The sequence below is a fragment of the Dermacentor albipictus genome, unplaced genomic scaffold (genome assembly GCF_038994185.2).
Source record: "Dermacentor albipictus isolate Rhodes 1998 colony unplaced genomic scaffold, USDA_Dalb.pri_finalv2 scaffold_37, whole genome shotgun sequence".
In the NCBI taxonomy this organism is placed as follows: Eukaryota; Metazoa; Arthropoda; class Arachnida; order Ixodida; family Ixodidae; genus Dermacentor; species Dermacentor albipictus.
In genome coordinates, this window is record NW_027225591.1 from 1767502 (window position 1) to 1777071 (window position 9570).

The following is a 9570-nucleotide window of genomic DNA, read 5'->3' on the forward strand; positions in this document are numbered from 1 at the left end:
TGTCATGCACCGGGGGAATCTCACTGTGCACTTAAAACAAATGATTGTGAAGGCTGTTGCCGATGCTGACACAATGTGATTTCTGCCCAGTGCTATTTAATGTCAACGTGAAGAAATGCAAGAAGGTGTGTATGCGATGAGAGTAACAATGACTCCCTCGAGGTGCGACTAGAGCAGTGCGGCTCTTGCGCAGTCTGCTGCACTCCAACTGGCATAGATCGGGGGAATCCGACTGTCCATTTAAAACAAATGATTACGCGGGCCGTTCACCATGCTGACGCAATGTGATTTCTGCCTAGTGCTCTAAACGGCAAAGTGATGAAATAAAGAAATGCCTGGATAAAGGACAGGTGTAAGAGTGACTCCTGTGAGGTGCGGCTGGAGCAGTGCAGCTCTTGCGCGGTATGGTACGCCTCAACTGGCATGGACGGGCGGAATTCACTGTCCAAATGAAATAAAGCATTCTGGGAGCCAGTGCTCTAAATGTCAACGTGAAGAAATGCAAAAAGGTGGGTATAAAGGACAGGAGTAAGAATGACTCCCGTGCAGAGTTTATTGAGCAGTTTCGCTTTGTGCTATCCATTGTGCTTCATTTGGTATGGACCGGTGGAATCCAACTGTCCATTAAAACAAAGCTTTGCGAAGACTTTTGATCATGCTGACGTAATGTGACTTCTGCCCAGCGCCCTAAATGTCAACGTGAAGAAATGCAACAAGGCATGGCTACACAAAGCGAGTAACAATGGCTCTCTTAAGGTGCGGCTAGAGCAGTGTGGCGCTTGCGCTGCCTGGTGCGCTTCAACTGGCATGGACCGGGAGAATCCGACTCTCGAAATAAAACAATGCAATTTGAGGGCCGTTGACCATGCTGACGCAATGTGATTTCTGCCCAGGTCTGTAAATGTCAACGTGAAGAAATGAAAAAAAGGCGTGGTTAAACGACAGGAGTAACTATGACACCCTTTAGGTGCGGCTAGCGCAATACAGCTCTTGCGCGGTCTGGTGCGAATGAACTGGCATGGACTGACAGAATCCACTGTCCAAATAAAACAAACCATTCTGGGGGCCGTTGAGCATGCTGACGCAGAGTGATTTCTGCACAGTGCTCTAAATGTCGAAGTGAAAAAATGAAAAAAAAAAGCGTGGATAAAAGACAGGAGTAAGAATGACTCCCTTGCAGTGTGGATTGAGCTGTGCCGCTTTGCATTTTCCGATGCGCTTCAACTGGTATGGACCGGGAGAATCTGACTGTCCATTCAAAACAAAGCATTGCGAGGACTTTTGACCATGCTGATGCAATGTGATCTCTGCCCAGTCCCCTATATGTCAACTTGATAAAATCAACAATGCGTGGGTAAACGAAGAGACTAACAATGACTCCCATGAGGTGCGACTAGAGCAGCACGACTCTGCACTGTCTGGTGTGGCTTACCTGGCATGCACCGGGGGAATCTCACGGTGCACTTAAAACAAATGATTGTGAAGGCTGTTGCCGATGCTCACACAATGTGATTTCTGCCCAGTGCTATTTAATGTCAACGTGAAGAAATGCAAGAAGGTGTGTGTAAGCTATGAGAGTAACAATGACTCCCTTGAGGTGCGACTAGAACAGTGCAGCTTTTGCACAGTCTGCTGCACTTCAGCTGGCATAGATCGGGGGAATCCGACTGTCCATTTAAAACAAATGATTGCGAGGGCCGTCGACCATGCTGACGCAATGTGATTTCTGCCCAGTGCTCTAAACGTGAAACTGAAGTAAATAAAAAAAGGCATGGATAAACTACAGGAGTCACAATGACTCCCTTGTGGTGCGGCTATCGCAGTGCGGCTCTTGCGTGGTCTTGTGTGCCTCAACTGGCATGGACCGGCGGAATCATCATCAGCATCAGCCTGGTTACGCCTACTGCAGGGCAAAGGCCTCTCCCGTACATCTCCAACAACCCCGATCATGTACTATGTGTGGCCATGTCGTCCCTGCAAACTTCTTAATCTCGTGCGCCCGCCTAACTTTCTGCCGCCCTCTGCTAAGCTTCCCTTCCCTTGGAATCCATTCCGTAACCCTTAATGACCATCGTTTATCTTCCCTCCTCATTTCGTATCCTGCCCATGCCCATTTCTTTTTCTTGATTTCAACTAAGATGTCATTAACTCGCGTTTGTTCCCTCACCCAATCTGCTCTTTTCTTATCCTTTAACGTTACACCTATCATTCTTCTTTCCATAGCTCGTTGCGGCGTCCTCAATTTGAGCAGAACCCATTTCGTAAGCTTCCAGGTTTCTGCCCCATAGGTGAGTACTGGTAAGACACAGGTATTATATACTTTCCTCTTGAGGGGATAATGGCAACCTGCTAATCATCATCTGAGAATGCCTGCCAAACGCACCCCAGCCCATTCTTGTTCTTCTGAATATTTCTGTCTCATGATCCGCATCCGCTGTCACTACCTGCCCTAAGTTGATGTAATCCCTTACGACTTCTAGTGCCTCGCTGCCAATTGTAAATTGCTGTTTTCTTCCGAGACTGTTAAGCATTACTTTAGTTTCCTGCAGATTAATTTTCAGACCCACTCTTCTGCTTTGCCTATCCAGGTCAGTGAACATGCATTGCAATTGGTCCCCTGAGGTACTAAGGAAGGCAATGTCATCAGCGAATCGCGAGTTACTAAGCTATTCTCGATTAACTTTTATCCCCAAATCTTCCCAATCCATGTCTCTGAATACCTCCTGTAAAATAAAATGCCCAAATAAAACAAAGCATTTTGGGGGCCGTTGACCATGCTGACGCAATGTGATTTCTACCCAGGTCTGTAAATGTCAACGTGCAGAAATGAAAAAAAGGCGTGGTTAAACGACAGGAGTAAGAATGACTCCCTTGCAGTGTGGATTCAGGAGTGGCGCTTTATGCTATCTGTTGTGCATCAACTGGCATGGACCGGGGGAATCCGACTGTCCATTTAAAACAAAGCATTGCGGGGACTTTTGACCATGCTGACGCAATGTGATTTCTGCCCAGTCCCCTATATGTCAACTTGATAAAATCAACAAGGCGTGGGTAAACGAAGAGACTAACAATGACTCCCATGAGGTGCGACTAGAGCAGCACAGCTTTGCACTGTCTGGTGTGGTTTACCTGTCATGCACCGGGGGAATCTCACTGTGCACTTAAAACAAATGATTGTGAAGGCTGTTGCCGATGCTGACACAATGTGATTTCTGCCCAGTGCTATTTAATGTCAACGTGAAGAAATGCAAGAAGGTGTGTATGCGATGAGAGTAACAATGACTCCCTCGAGGTGCGACTAGAGCAGTGCGGCTCTTGCGCAGTCTGCTGCACTCCAACTGGCATAGATCGGGGGAATCCGACTGTCCATTTAAAACAAATGATTACGCGGGCCGTTCACCATGCTGACGCAATGTGATTTCTGCCTAGTGCTCTAAACGGCAAAGTGATGAAATAAAGAAATGCCTGGATAAAGGACAGGTGTAAGAGTGACTCCTGTGAGGTGCGGCTGGAGCAGTGCAGCTCTTGCGCGGTATGGTACGCCTCAACTGGCATGGACGGGCGGAATTCACTGTCCAAATGAAATAAAGCATTCTGGGAGCCAGTGCTCTAAATGTCAACGTGAAGAAATGCAAAAAGGTGGGTATAAAGGACAGGAGTAAGAATGACTCCCGTGCAGAGTTTATTGAGCAGTTTCGCTTTGTGCTATCCATTGTGCTTCATTTGGTATGGACCGGTGGAATCCAACTGTCCATTAAAACAAAGCTTTGCGAAGACTTTTGATCATGCTGACGTAATGTGACTTCTGCCCAGCGCCCTAAATGTCAACGTGAAGAAATGCAACAAGGCATGGCTACACAAAGCGAGTAACAATGGCTCTCTTAAGGTGCGGCTAGAGCAGTGTGGCGCTTGCGCTGCCTGGTGCGCTTCAACTGGCATGGACCGGGAGAATCCGACTCTCGAAATAAAACAATGCATTTTGAGGGCCGTTGACCATGCTGACGCAATGTGATTTCTGCCCAGGTCTGTAAATGTCAACGTGAAGAAATGAAAAAAAGGCGTGGTTAAACGACAGGAGTAACTATGACACCCTTTAGGTGCGGCTAGCGCAATACAGCTCTTGCGCGGTCTGGTGCGAATGAACTGGCATGGACTGACAGAATCCACTGTCCAAATAAAACAAACCATTCTGGGGGCCGTTGAGCATGCTGACGCAGTGTGATTTCTGCACAGTGCTCTAAATGTCGAAGTGAAAAAATGAAAAAAAAAGCGTGGATAAAAGACAGGAGTAAGAATGACTCCCTTGCAGTGTGGATTGAGCTGTGCCGCTTTGCATTTTCCGATGCGCTTCAACTGGTATGGACCGGGAGAATCTGACTGTCCATTCAAAACAAAGCATTGCGAGGACTTTTGACCATGCTGATGCAATGTGATCTCTGCCCAGTCCCCTATATGTCAACTTGATAAAATCAACAATGCGTGGGTAAACGAAGAGACTAACAATGACTCCCATGAGGTGCGACTAGAGCAGCACGACTCTGCACTGTCTGGTGTGGCTTACCTGGCATGCACCGGGGGAATCTCACGGTGCACTTAAAACAAATGATTGTGAAGGCTGTTGCCGATGCTCACACAATGTGATTTCTGCCCAGTGCTATTTAATGTCAACGTGAAGAAATGCAAGAAGGTGTGTGTAAGCTATGAGAGTAACAATGACTCCCTTGAGGTGCGACTAGAACAGTGCAGCTTTTGCACAGTCTGCTGCACTTCAGCTGGCATAGATCGGGGGAATCCGACTGTCCATTTAAAACAAATGATTGCGAGGGCCGTCGACCATGCTGACGCAATGTGATTTCTGCCCAGTGCTCTAAACGTGAAACTGAAGTAAATAAAAAAAGGCATGGATAAACTACAGGAGTCACAATGACTCCCTTGTGGTGCGGCTATCGCAGTGCGGCTCTTGCGTGGTCTTGTGTGCCTCAACTGGCATGGACCGGCGGAATCATCATCAGCATCAGCCTGGTTACGCCTACTGCAGGGCAAAGGCCTCTCCCGTACATCTCCAACAACCCCGATCATGTACTATGTGTGGCCATGTCGTCCCTGCAAACTTCTTAATCTCATGCGCCCGCCTAACTTTCTGCCGCCCTCTGCTAAGCTTCCCTTCCCTTGGAATCCATTCCGTAACCCTTAATGACCATCGGTTATCTTCCCTCCTCATTTCGTATCCTGCCCATGCCCATTTCGTTTTCTTGATTTCAACTAAGATGTCATTAACTCGCGTTTGTTCCCTCACCCAATCTGCTCTTTTCTTATCCTTTAACGTTACACCTATCATTCTTCTTTCCATAGCTCGTTGCGTCGTCCTCAATTTGAGCAGAACCCATTTCGTAAGCCTCCAGGTTTCTGCCCCATAGGTGAGTACTGGTAAGACACAGGTATTATATACTTTCCTCTTGAGGGGATAATGGCAACCTGCTAATCATCATCTGAGAATGCCTGCCAAACGCACCCCAGCCCATTCTTGTTCTTCTGAATATTTCTGTCTCATGATCCGCATCCGCTGTCACTACCTGCCCTAAGTTGATGTAATCCCTTACGACTTCTAGTGCCTCGCTGCCAATTGTAAATTGCTGTTTTCTTCCGAGACTGTTAAGCATTACTTTAGTTTCCTGCAGATTAATTTTTAGACCCACTCTTCTGCTTTGCCTATCCAGGTCAGTGAACATGCATTGCAATTGGTCCCCTGAGGTACTAAGGAAGGCAATGTCATCAGCGAATCGCGAGTTACTAAGCTATTCTCGATTAACTTTTATCCCCAAATCTTCCCAATCCATGTCTCTGAATACCTCCTGTAAAATAAAATGCCCAAATAAAACAAAGCATTTTGGGGGCCGTTGACCATGCTGACGCAATGTGATTTCTGCCCAGGTCTGTAAATGTCAACGTGCAGAAATGAAAAAAAGGCGTGGTTAAACGACAGGAGTAAGAATGACTCCCTTGCAGTGTGGATTCAGGAGTGGCGCTTTATGCTATCTGTTGTGCATCAACTGGCATGGACCGGGGGAATCCGACTGTCCATTTAAAACAAAGCATTGCGGGGACTTTTGACCATGCTGACGCAATGTGATTTCTGCCCAGTCCCCTATATGTCAACTTGATAAAATCAACAAGGCGTGGGTAAACGAAGAGACTAACAATGACTCCCATGAGGTGCGACTAGAGCAGCACAGCTTTGCACTGTCTGGTGTGGTTTACCTGTCATGCACCGGGGGAATCTCACTGTGCACTTAAAACAAATGATTGTGAAGGCTGTTGCCGATGCTGACACAATGTGATTTCTGCCCAGTGCTATTTAATGTCAACGTGAAGAAATGCAAGAAGGTGTGTATGCGATGAGAGTAACAATGACTCCCTCGAGGAGCGACTAGAGCAGTGCGGCTCTTGCGCAGTCTGCTGCACTCCAACTGGCATAGATCGGGGGAATCCGACTGTCCATTTAAAACAAATGATTACGCGGGCCGTTCACCATGCTGACGCAATGTGATTTCTGCCTAGTGCTCTAAACGGCAAAGTGATGAAATAAAGAAATGCCTGGATAAAGGACAGGTGTAAGAGTGACTCCTGTGAGGTGCGGCTGGAGCAGTGCAGCTCTTGCGCGGTATGGTACGCCTCAACTGGCATGGACGGGCGGAATTCACTGTCCAAATGAAACAAAGCATTCTGGGGGCCAGTGCTCTAAAGGTCAACGTGAAGAAATGCAAAAAGGTGGGTATAAAGGACAGGAGTAAGAATGACTCCCGTGCAGAGTTTATTGAGCAGTTTCGCTTTGTGCTATCCATTGTGCTTCATTTGGTATGGACCGGTGGAATGCAACTGTCCATTAAAACAAAGCTTTGCGAAGACTTTTGATCATGCTGACGTAATGTGACTTCTGCCCAGCGCTCTAAATGTCAACGTGAAGAAATGCAACAAGGCATGGCTACAAAAAGCGAGTAACAATGGCTCTCTTGAGGGGCGGCTAGAGCAGTGTGGCGCTTGCGCTGCTTGGTGCGCTTCAACTGGCATGGACCGGGAGAATCCGACTCTCCAAATAAAACAATGCATTTTGAGGGCCGTTGACCATGCTGACGCAATGTGATTTCTGCCCAGGTCTGTAAATGTCAACGTGAAGAAATGAAAAAAAGGCGTGGTTAAACGACAGGAGTAACTATGACACCCTTTAGGTGCGGCTAGCGCAATACAGCTCTTGCGCGGTCTGGTGCGAATGAACTGGCATGGACTGACAGAATCCACTGTCCAAATAAAACAAACCATTCTGGGGGCCGTTGAGCATGCTGACGCAGTGTGATTTCTGCACAGTGCTCTAAATGTCGAAGTGAAAAAATGAAAAAAAAAGCGTGGATAAAAGACAGGAGTAAGAATGACTCCCTTGCAGTGTGGATTGAGCTGTGCCGCTTTGCACTTTCCGTTGCGCTTCAACTGGTATGGACCGGGAGAATCTGACTGTCCATTCAAAACAAAGCATTGCGAGGACTTTTGACCATGCTGATGCAATGTGATCTCTGCCCAGTCCCCTATATGTCAACTTGATAAAATCAACAAGGCGTGGGTAAACGAAGAGACTAACAATGACTCCCATGAGGTGCGACTAGAGCAGCACGGCTCTGCACTGTCTGGTGTGGCTTACCTGGCATGCACCGGGGGAATCTCACGGTGCACTTAAAACAAATGATTGTGAAGGCTGTTGCCGATGCTGACACAATGTGATTTCTGCCCAGCGCTATTTAATGTCAACGTGAAGAAATGCAAGAAGGTGTGTGTAAGCTATGAGAGTAACAATGACTCCCTTGAGGTGCGACTAGAACAGTGCAGCTTTTGCACAGTCTGCTGCACTTCAGCTGGCATAGATCGGGGGAATCCGACTGTCCATTTAAAACAAATGATTGCGAGGGCCGTCGACCATGCTGACGCAATGTGATTTCTGCCCAGTGCTCTAAACGTGGAACTGAAGTAAATAAAAAAAGGCATGGATAAACTACAGGAGTCACAATGACTCCCTTGTGGTGCGGCTATCGCAGTGCGGCTCTTGCGTGGTCTTGTGTGCCTCAACTGGCATGGACCGGCGGAATCATCATCAGCATCAGCCTGGTTACGCCTACTGCAGGGCAAAGGCCTCTCCCGTACATCTCCAACAACCCCGATCATGTACTATGTGTGGCCATGTCGTCCCTGCAAACTTCTTAATCTCATGCGCCCGCCTAACTTTCTGCCGCCCTCTGCTAAGCTTCCCTTCCCTTGGAATCCATTCCGTAACCCTTAATGACCATCGGTTATCTTCCCTCCTCATTTCGTATCCTGCCCATGCCCATTTCTTTTTCTTGATTTCAACTAAGATGTCATTAACTCGCGTTTGTTCCCTCACCCAATCTGCTCTTTTCTTATCCTTTAACGTTACACCTATCATTCTTCTTTCCATAGCTCGTTGCGTCGTCCTCAATTTGAGCAGAACCCATTTCGTAAGCCTCCAGGTTTCTGCCCCATAGGTGAGTACTGGTAAGACACAGGTATTATATACTTTCCTCTTGAGGGGATAATGGCAACCTGCTAATCATCATCTGAGAATGCCTGCCAAACGCACCCCAGCCCATTCTTGTTCTTCTGAATATTTCTGTCTCATGATCCGCATCCGCTGTCACTACCTGCCCTAAGCTGATGTAATCCCTTACGACTTCTAGTGCCTCGCTGCCAATTGTAAATTGCTGTTTTCTTCCGAGACTGTTAAGCATTACTTTAGTTTCCTGCAGATTAATTTTTAGACCCACTCTTCTGCTTTGCCTATCCAGGTCAGTGAACATGCATTGCAATTGGTCCCCTGAGGTACTAAGGAAGGCAATGTCATCAGCGAATCGCGAGTTACTAAGCTATTCTCGATTAACTTTTATCCCCAAATCTTCCCAATCCATGTCTCTGAATACCTCCTGTAAAATAAAATGCCCAAATAAAACAAAGCATTTTGGGGGCCGTTGACCATGCTGACGCAATGTGATTTCTGCCCAGGTCTGTAAATGTCAACGTGCAGAAATGAAAAAAAGGCGTGGTTAAACGACAGGAGTAAGAATGACTCCCTTGCAGTGTGGATTCAGGAGTGGCGCTTTATGCTATCTGTTGTGCATCAACTGGCATGGACCGGGGGAATCCGACTGTCCATTTAAAACAAAGCATTGCGGGGACTTTTGACCATGCTGACGCAATGTGATTTCTGCCCAGTCCCCTATATGTCAACTTGATAAAATCAACAAGGCGTGGGTAAACGAAGAGACTAACAATGACTCCCATGAGGTGCGACTAGAGCAGCACAGCTTTGCACTGTCTGGTGTGGTTTACCTGTCATGCACCGGGGGAATCTCACTGTGCACTTAAAACAAATGATTGTGAAGGCTGTTGCCGATGCTGACACAATGTGATTTCTGCCCAGTGCTATTTAATGTCAACGTGAAGAAATGCAAGAAGGTGTGTATGCGATGAGAGTAACAATGACTCCCTCGAGGTGCGACTAGAGCAGTGCGG